This window comes from Orcinus orca, chromosome 6 (genome assembly GCF_937001465.1).
Source record: "Orcinus orca chromosome 6, mOrcOrc1.1, whole genome shotgun sequence".
Taxonomy (NCBI): Eukaryota; Metazoa; Chordata; class Mammalia; order Artiodactyla; family Delphinidae; genus Orcinus; species Orcinus orca.
This window is the reverse complement of record NC_064564.1, coordinates 43,898,093-43,908,317: the sequence shown is the minus strand read 5'-3', so window position 1 is coordinate 43,908,317 and position 10,225 is coordinate 43,898,093. Positions and strand designations below refer to the sequence as shown.

The window sequence follows — 10,225 nt, the reverse complement described above, 5'->3', positions numbered from 1 at the left end:
ACACTAAAAATCGTTCAAGTTCTTGAGTTTGTGTATAATTTACTACTTAAAAATACAGTGCAGTCTAGATTATACCTTAAATATCTTCACCTTCTCTTGTATTTTGATAAGGCTTCTCAAGTGAAAGAAAGTAGTAGTGTTACAGGCACTTTATTAGGAATTGTTCTTAACCTGGGAAGTCCCCATAAATTTTGTGTGTTGCACTCTATATCATTTGCCATTAGAGACAGGGTGGAAAATGTTGATTCTTCTTGCATTCGGAATCTCTTAAATTCCCGTCAACCTTAGCCTATTTGTCTGTCAAAACCTGAGAGGGAAGGAAGCATGAGACAACTGTGGCAGGATAAAATAAGGGAGAGGTCCTTGGAATTCTGCCCGTCCTTCTCCTCATTAGTTGTCTTGAGATAATCAATGCCTACTCCCTCATCTGGTGACACACTTGCTGGTATCAATGTCTTCAGGACTTTAACACAACATATAGCAGTACTGCAGAGACAAAGAGCTGAGAAAAATAGGTAAAGATGAATTGGCCTCTGCCTTTCTAAATCCCCATGGATGATGAACTCCAACCTAAGCAGTGACTCCTCCCAAGGCTGCTTCTCTCTGGTTGTAGAGGGTAGGGCCTTGACCTGAAAGGTAAGGTTTCTGGTGCTTGAGGTTCTTCACACTAGCGTGCATCTATCTCCCACTATTCTTGAACTCACAGGGCTTGATACGAACGAGGGTCTGGTCTATAGCCAAATCATCTTTTCATCTTTGCTTGACCAAAGAAGTAAATATCCCCAGAGAAATATGAGTATTATTATTATATTATGACTATTATTAAAATATAATTGATTTATAGCATTGTACTAGTTTCAAGTGTACAATATAATGATTCAGTATTTTTATAGATTATACTCCATTTAGGGTTATTATAAAATATTGGCAATATTCTCTGTGCTGTACAATATATCTTCATATCTTATCTATTTCATACATCATAGTAGTATATACCTCTTCATTCTCTACCCCTATCTTGCCCCTTCCTCATCTCTTTTCCCACTGGTAACCACTGTTTTTTTCTCTATATCTGTGAGTCTGTTTTTGTTTTGTTATATTATTCATTTGTTTTATTTTTTAGATTCTGCATATAAGTGAAAATATATGGTATTTGCCTTACTATACTTGGCATGTTACTCTTCTGACCAAATCTTGAAATAAATATATCAAGTTCTTTGGAAAATTTTCAGATTTTTTATTGAAGTTTGCATTGAATTTACAAATCAATTTGTCTTCCTATGAATGTATATGGTGTATCTCTCCATTTTTGTAGTCTCTTCTTCAATGTTTCTTAATAAAAGTTGTAAATTTTTCACAGTAAAAAGCTTGCCTGGCTTTACTAAAATTATCTCTAAGGTAGTAGATATTTTCTAATACTATTATAAAAATATTTTTACTTATACTTCCCACTTATTTGTTGATAGAGTATGGAAATGTAGTTGGCTTTTGTATACTAACTGTTATCCAGCTATCTTGACAAAACTTTTCTGCCTTCTAATAATTTGTAGATTATTTTGAATTTTCTGTAAATGGTAACATGATTGATAAAGAAACAGAGTTTTATTTCCTCCTTTCTTATCCCCATATCTCTAATTGTTCACCTTATTACACTGGCTATAATGTCAAATAAAAGTGAATAAAGGGACAATAGTGGGCAATCTTTTCTTTCTGAAAGTCCATTCATAAAACTTTTATTCTACTTACATTAACTTAATACATATGTTCTTAAAAATGTAATTGATGTTGAAAACTTTATGAGAAATTAAGTAAACCTATCCATCATGTCAACTTATTTCTCCATTAACTACTTTTACAGTCATTCAAGTACAGCACGAAAATGAAAAAAGCCTAAAAAAAGTTAAATACAACTTTGTTTTACTGCTGTGATTGACATTTATAAAGTAATGGATATTAGGAAATGCATTTTTACTGCATCTTTAATTGTACATTTGTTCTTAGGTTGCCTAAAACATTTAGATACAAATAAGTGTAGCAAAAATAATGAAAGTAAAAAGCAGGCAACTTTACAAATTATGGAATATGAACCATTTCTGCCTTTATCCAAAGCAAACTGGGACACAACCTTCTCTAAAGGAACACTTCTGTAGATGTAGTCAAAAGTGTGCAAATTGAGGTTGTGTATTCCACAGATACACTTGGTTCAACATACAATATCCATTGGTATATATATATTTGTACTACAGCCTTAAACTCTAAATCTTAAAGGACCCACAGTAATGGCACCTCTGTCTAGAACCAATTACCCCTTCTATCTCTCACCAGGCAGTTTTGTTTGCTTAGACATGGAAACAGTTTTCACACTGGCCCTTGTCAAGCCACAATGTACCAAATGTACCAAAAGTACTATGCCAAGCATTAATTACTTGCATAAAAATTCCACATCACCATATTGAGTACCTCATAATGAAAACAGGTAAGTCCCTAAATGCTAACTGACCCTTGTCTTCTAGTATTAAACATAAAAACCACATGAGAAAGAAATTCAAATAGAAGTAATATAAAACTGTCACAAAGCATAAAAAACAGGTTGGATGAGAATGATCTTTTGTAAATTTTAGGGTGATGCAGACAAAAGTTGAAAGACTGATTAATTTTCCCAACTTTCTCCTGCGTTGGCTTTGTCTTCTTGGGTATCCGATGTGCACAATGTTACGTTGTCTCTCAGTCACTGCATTATTAGCCTCCTGTCTTTGTATGACTCTTCACTTAATGTAGCAATGGTTTCATCCAAAGTTGTCTTTGAAAGAAAGCAGGCTTTCTCAGAGGAGTTCAGATCTCAAAATAGAATACAGGGAAATTAAGGACAGATCCAATGTGATAGGAGGAGTCCATTACATATCCTTTTTGCTGATTTCAAAAGCCTCTTGGTACGCTTGTTGTGACTGATCCACAAGCCCTTTCTTGTCACCAGTGGCAACCTCAGACATGTAACGGTAGCAGTCACCTTTCATTTTCAAATAGAAGTGTTTGCTCTCTGCTTGTGCAGCACTGGGATCAAGAACTCTTCCAAAAGAGACAGTACATCATTGCGGATGTACTCTAACCTTGGTCTCAACCTCCTCTCTTCACAAGTCATCTGTTGTTTTGTTCAGCATCTTCTGTCTTTAACTCAGTACTTGAGATGACCCTCCAAAATGGCCTACAAATTCTTACAACATTTTTGTAAGGAACTGAGAGAAGATTACCCTCCCCATTGGATAATTCAGCTCCTTGCTTAGTTACAGACTTCATGCAGGCTGACGTGACATCATACTGCTCAGCCTGCTCAGCCAGTTTTGTTTCTGATCCAGCTTATTTTCATTCATGACTGGATGTTTATGTCCATAGTGGCTGGTGAAAGATGGATGGGGGCTCAGCAGTGTCTGACTTTTTGTTTTCAAAGATACTTTTATCAGATTAATGATGTTCTCATCTATTCCTGAATTACTAAGAGGTTTTCTTTTTTAAGACATGAATTTAGGTTGAACTTTATCAAATACTTTCCCTGCACCTAACTGAAATAACCATATTGTTTTTCTCTTTTAATATCTTAATGTGGTGAATTATAGTCATGGATTGTTGAATCATAAGCCTGAGGAAGAGCAGTTTTATGCATTTTCTTTTCATATAATTTATTTTCTTTGTTATATGTACCCATACAAGTTTAATTGTAACCAAGCAGGGCCCTACTGGGCCTTCCTGGGACAGACCCCTCCCCCATATTCTCTGGTTTAGTTCCTCTCTTAAGTATTTAGGTAACAGTATCTGATGCACATTTCGAGAGTTGTTTTACAGTTACTAAAACCCCCACCAAAGGGAAAACATTAACTACTTGATGACCATGGGCACATAGCCTGCAGGCCTCCTGGAGACCAAGGATTGATAACGTTAGCCCCTGTGGCACTGCCCTGCTACCTCACCGTCAACCGATCACAGGACTATGCTGGTTACATAACCTGGGACTCCCCTCCCTCACCTGGCCTTTAAAAACACTTTCCTGAAACATAGCAGGGATTTCTGGTATTTTGAACACTAGCTACCCTGGACTACTAGTTTGGCACGCTGCAATAAACACTGCACTTTCCTTCACCACAACTCAGTGTCAGTAGATTGGCTCTACTGCGTGTGGGCAAACTGACATGTGTTTGGTTTGGTAACATACTTTTCAGTTCTTTTAAAATTTATTAGAAAGTATACCATGCTATTTGTAGTAATTTAGGACTTTTTACTAAAAATTTATTGTTTAGGTTTATGTATATTATCACATTCATTCATTTTGACTGTTTCATATTTCATTGTGTAAGTAAATAATTTATTGTATGTTTGTTCATATCAATTATCAGAACTTTTTGTAAGCTATAGTAATAAAGATAGTATGAAGCTGGCACAGGAATAGAAAACTGGCCAATGGAATAGAGAACCAAGAACTAGACTCACCCATTCATAGAACTTTAACTACGTCAGAGATGTCCTGTCTCATCAGTAAGGAAGGGTGGGAGGATTCAATAAGTGAAACTGAAAAACCGGCTATCCACAAAAATAAAATCATTTCCAGAAAGATTAAGGATTTGAATATTAAAAACAAAACTGTGAGCATCTTAGTAGAACATATTGGTGAACATATTTTAGGCACAAAAATTATTGACAATATTTGATAATATTAAAATTAAGAAAATTGGTTCATCAACAAATACTCCTAAGTGAAACATAAGTTATGAATGAGAAAAAGCTATCAGCAATAAACACAGCCAACAAATAAATTTTATCAAGGCTAGTTAAAGAACTCCTACAAATTAGTAAGTAAAGCTACAACTCAAAGAAAACAATGGGGCAAAGGACATGAAAAAGCATTTCACAGCAGAGGAAATACATATCGCTAATAAATGAACTTCATCCATTGTCAGGGCAATGTAAATCAAGACTGCTATAAGATACCAGTGTAACGCTCATTAAACGAGCAGATATTTTAAAAGCTTGGAAGAACCCTGTGATAAATGGAATATTTCCGGCCATATCAGTAAACAAAGGATGTCACAGTCATCAACGATTGCAGCCCTCCAACATGAGCTGGTGAGCCCTGAGGAAACTCAGGGCTGAAAAGAATACCTGCCATCTAGCAGCCATCAGACTGCAGCCACTCCCTACAGTGAGCTCTCAGGAAACACAGGATGTGAAAACACAGAATACTGGCCCCAGATAGCTGAGGTTCATATCAAAGGAATGATTTCAGTGAGCCCAGACTCTTGCATCTTCCCATACGTAGAAAAGCGCTCAATTCCTTAACTTGAGATATCTGGTTTTCTTTAATTAACAATAATCTTTTGATGTACAGACTACCTGCCCTTTGTTACAAAATTTCTATATAGCCTGGCTCCCCACACCCCCCCACCCCCCCGCCCCCCCGCCCCCCCGCCGCCTTCGCCTCCTTGGAGCAGTTTCTCAGAGATATCTCAAGCCCTGTCTCCCAGGCTGCAGTCCTCATTTTGCCTCAAATAAAACTTAACTCGCAACTCTCACTTTATGCATTTTTTTTAAAGTCAACATCTGTGTTGGAAGTGATATACACCTTAAATCTCTTATGCATTTCTGGTAGGAGTGCTAAGTGTTAAAAGCACCATGGTATTACCTTGTAAGTTTAGACTAGTAATACTAATCCTGTATATAAAGTCAAGAGAAACATATGTTTATATGTATGTTTATATATATATATATCAGAAGACATGTACAAGAATGTTCATAGCAAAACTGTTCATAATAGCAAAACCATAGAAAAAACTCAAATGTTCATTGGCAAGAGGGTAGATGAATTAATTGTGTACTTACATGATGGACTATAGAACAACATTCAAATTGAACAAATTATAGCAACACTGTATATGACTGTTAATTGCATGCTATTTAGTGAAAAAATATACTAAATTATTACATTATAGTACAATATCCTCCTTACTAGTGTTAAAAAAACTAAAATCATATACACTTTATGGAAACATGAAATAGTTAAAAAGAACATATGAAATGGAAAGCAAGAGAATGATGAACATAAGAATCAGGTGACAGTTTCTTTGGGTGAAAAGGATGAAAGAAATAGGAGAAAAACAGGGGGAAAAGCCATAGAGCTAGAAATGAGTTACCATGAAAAATCTGCTTTTAGTGTTTGTTTATGTAAAAGATTGTATCATCTGCAGAGACAATTTAACTTATTCCTTTCTGAATCAGATATATTTTATTTCTGTTTATTGATTAATTGCTCTGGCCAGAGACTCCAACCAAAAACTATTACAACTAATAAATGAATTCAGTAAAGTTGAAGGAAAAAAAAATTAATATACAAAAATTAGTTACATTTTTATACACTAACAATGAACTATCTGAAAAAGAAATTAAGGATACAATGCCAATTACAATAGCATCAAAAAGAATAAAATACTTAAGAATACATTTAACCAAGGAAGTGGAAAATTTGTACAACTGAAAACTCTAAAACAGGGGTCCCTAACCTCCAGGCTGCGGACTGGTACCAGTCTGTGGCCTATTAGGAACAGGGCCGCAGGAGGTGAGCCACGGGCAGGCGAGTGAGCAAAACTTCATTGGCCACTCCCCATTGCTCGCATTACCACCTGAACAATTCCCCCCCACTTGTGGAAAAATTGCCTTCCATGAAACTGGTACCTGGTGCCAAAAAGGTTGGGAACCACTGCTATAAAACACTGATAAAAGAAAGATATAGGAATCAAAACAGTATGACACTGGCATAAAAACAGACACATAGACCAATGAAACAAAATAGAGAGACGAGAAATAAACTCATACGTATACAGCCAACAACAAAGGTTTCAAGAATACACAATAGGGGAAGTATGGTCTCTTCAATATATGGTGCTGGGAAAACTGGATACTCATATGCAAAAGAATGAAATTGAAACCTAATCTTACACCGTAAATAAAAATTAACTTGAAATGGATTAAAGACATACATGTAAGATCTGAAACCATGGAACTCCTTAAAGAAAACATAGGGGAAAATCTCCTTGACACTGGTCTTGGCAACAATATATATATATTTTTTGATATGGCACCAAAAGCAGACAAGAAAAGCAAAAATTAAAAAGTGGGAATACATCAAGCTAAAAACCTCTGTACAGCAAAGGAAACAATCAGAAAAATGGAAAGGCAATGTATGGCATGGGAGAAGATATTTGCAAATCGTATATTTTTGATAAGAGGTTACAGTCCAAAATATATAAGGACCTCATATAATTCAATAGCAAACTAAACGATAGTTAAAAAGTGAGCAAAGGACCTTACAGACATTTATCCAAATAAGACATACACATGGCCAACAGTTATATGAAAAGGTGCTGAAAATCACTAATCATCAGGAAAATGCAAATCAAATGAGATATCTCCTCATACCTGTTAGTATGGCTATTATCGAAAAGACAGGAGATAAATATTGATGAGGGTGTGGAAAAAAGCAAACTCTTGTACACTTTTTGTGGGAATGTAAATTGGTACAGCCATAATGGGAAAAAAATATGGAAGTTCCTCAAAAATCAAAAATATAACTACACATGGCCCAGCAATCCCACTTCTGGGTATGTATCCAAAGGAAATGAAATCAGTGTCTTGAAGAGATATCTGTACCCCTAATTTCACTGCAGCATCATTCACAATAGCTAAGGTATGGAAACAACCTAAGTGTCTGTCAACAGATAAAGAAACTGTGGCGTGTGTGTGTGAATATACATATATGTATTTGTATATATATGCATATGTACATGTGTATATATATATATATATAAAATATACAATAGAATATTAATCACCCATAAAAAGAAGGAAATTCTTCTCTTTGCAACATGAATGAACCTGGGGGACATTATCCTAAGTGAAATAAGCCATACACGGAAAGACAAATACAGTATGGTCTCATTTATATGTGGAGCCTAAAAAAGTCAAACTCATAGAACCAGTGAGTAGAATGGTGATGGCCAGAGGCTGGGTGTTGGGGGAAATGGGGAGATATTGGTCAAAGGGTAAACACTTTCAGTTATAAGATGAATCAGCTCTGGGGATCTAATATACAGCCTGGTGATTATAGTTAATTATACAGTACTGTATACTTAAAACTTGCTAAGAGAGTAAATCTAAAGTGTTCTCATTGCACAAACAAAAAATGATAACTATATGAGTTTATGGATGTGTTAATTAACTTGATTGTGGTAATTATTTCACAATGTTATCATATATTAAGTCATCACATTGTGCTATCTAAAAATAAATGCACTTACTTTTCAGCCCACCCATTTCACTCCCAAGTATTTACCCAAGAGAAATGAAAAAAAGAAAAATGTGCAAATACTGGTTCATAAATATTCACAGAAATTTTATTTAGAATAGCCAAAAAAGCAGAAACAAACCAACTGTCTGCCAACAAGTAAATAAATTGTAGTACATCCATGTAATGGAATACTACCTAAAAAAATTAACTGTTGATACCTGCAACAACATGACTGAATTTCAAAAGAATTTTGATGAAATAAATCAGAAAAAAAGTACATACTATGTGATTCAATTTACATGAAATTCTTAAAGCATCTAAACTACAGTGAGAGAGTAGCTAAGTGGTTGCCAGGGCCTGGAGCTGAGGGAGGTGTATTGCCTTGCAAAAGAGGATCAGGGAGCTCTCTTTGGGATGATGATGGTCTTCTATGTCTAGGTTGTGATAATGGTTATCCAAGTCTACATATTTGTCAAAATTCATTGAACTGTATACTTACAATGAGTACATTTTCTTTTCTATAAATTGTACTCCAGTAAAATTGACAAAAAAGAATATCACCTTCATTCTGGGTGGTATGTTCACAAATATGTATTATGTTAAACTAAACAAACAATCTAATCACATAAATTTAGTAAATATATACCTACACAATGGAAGGTCACAAATGTACAGTTGGATTATGATCGATCCTAGTCTGGACACTTGAGATCCTTTAAAATTTTGAAAAGAAACACATCTGCCCATGCACTCTCAATGCCTTTTAGAAAGTTTAAATAAAACTTTATTGGCATGTCTGAGAATTGATATGTGTTTAGAATATCTTTGATAGGAACATGTGTTATTATTTCCTTGATATTTGAAAACTTATTAGAGATACAAAGAAAATTACATGACTCTTCAGCTGCTATCTGCTATTAGTGTATTGAGAAAAACAGTGGATAATTTGTTTGCAGACAGAAGTCATGTCCAATCCTAGTTCTCTGGAGCTGTAAGGTGGAACCAGGGGTGGAGGAACAGGGAAGGGCAAGGAAGGGTCAGATACTCTCTTTGCTGGAATTCAGCATAGAAGCTGAAGCTTGATGTGCCAAATGTCTGAAGCAGAAGAAAGTCAGAATGCCAACTCATGTAACCATCTTTCATTGGTTAGATTCCACTTATTTCTCTAAAAATTCAGATGGATAATCCTTGATCCCAGCCTAAACTACAGCCTTTTTTAAAAAAAAATAGGAGATAGAAGTTTCCCTAATATACAAAGAATAGAGAACATGGTTGGAACTTGAAATTGCTAGTTTCTCTGAAAATGTCTGGACTTTATGCAATTATATAGACATCATTTCCTAAGAAATCCACATAGCAAACACTATAATTTCTCTGACACTGCCGATTAATAGAGACAATTATACTATGGCTCCAACCCATTAATTAGTTCTCAGATATCATCCAGATTGTTTCCTGTACTGACATCCATGACCATGCTTCTTGCTTGAGAGGTAGTAGAAGGCAAACACTGAAGGTGCAAGTTCAGGACTCAGATAGACCTAACTCTTCACTTAGTAGCTATTTGACATTGAGAATGTGACAACTTTTCTATGCCCTGTTTTCCTCATTTGTAATATCAAGAGAATAATTGTAAGAACAATAAATTTTTGAAAGGTTTTTATATCTTTATAGTGTTTAATGAATTAATATATGCAGGCACTTTTAGAGCTCAACATATGACAGCTATAAAGAATGTATTTTAAAATATTTTTGTTCCAAGAAAATGTTTATGTAGTGAGATTTTGTTCAACCAGTTTGTCCCGAAAGACGAATTTTCTACCTAAAAGAGGCTGGGTTCAAGATCCTTCTCACTTTAGAAAATAACCTGTAGAAATAGATTCTCAGTGGACTCGTATG

The 10,225-nt window shown here is 35.1% G+C and overlaps 1 pseudogene; it reads right to left on the bottom strand.

Moving 5' to 3' along the window:
* Window positions 1-2,650: 2,650 nt before the first annotated feature.
* The window catches only part of LOC101276701 (14-3-3 protein zeta/delta-like), a 53,954-nt pseudogene continuing 46,379 nt past the window's right edge, over window positions 2,651-10,225 (bottom strand).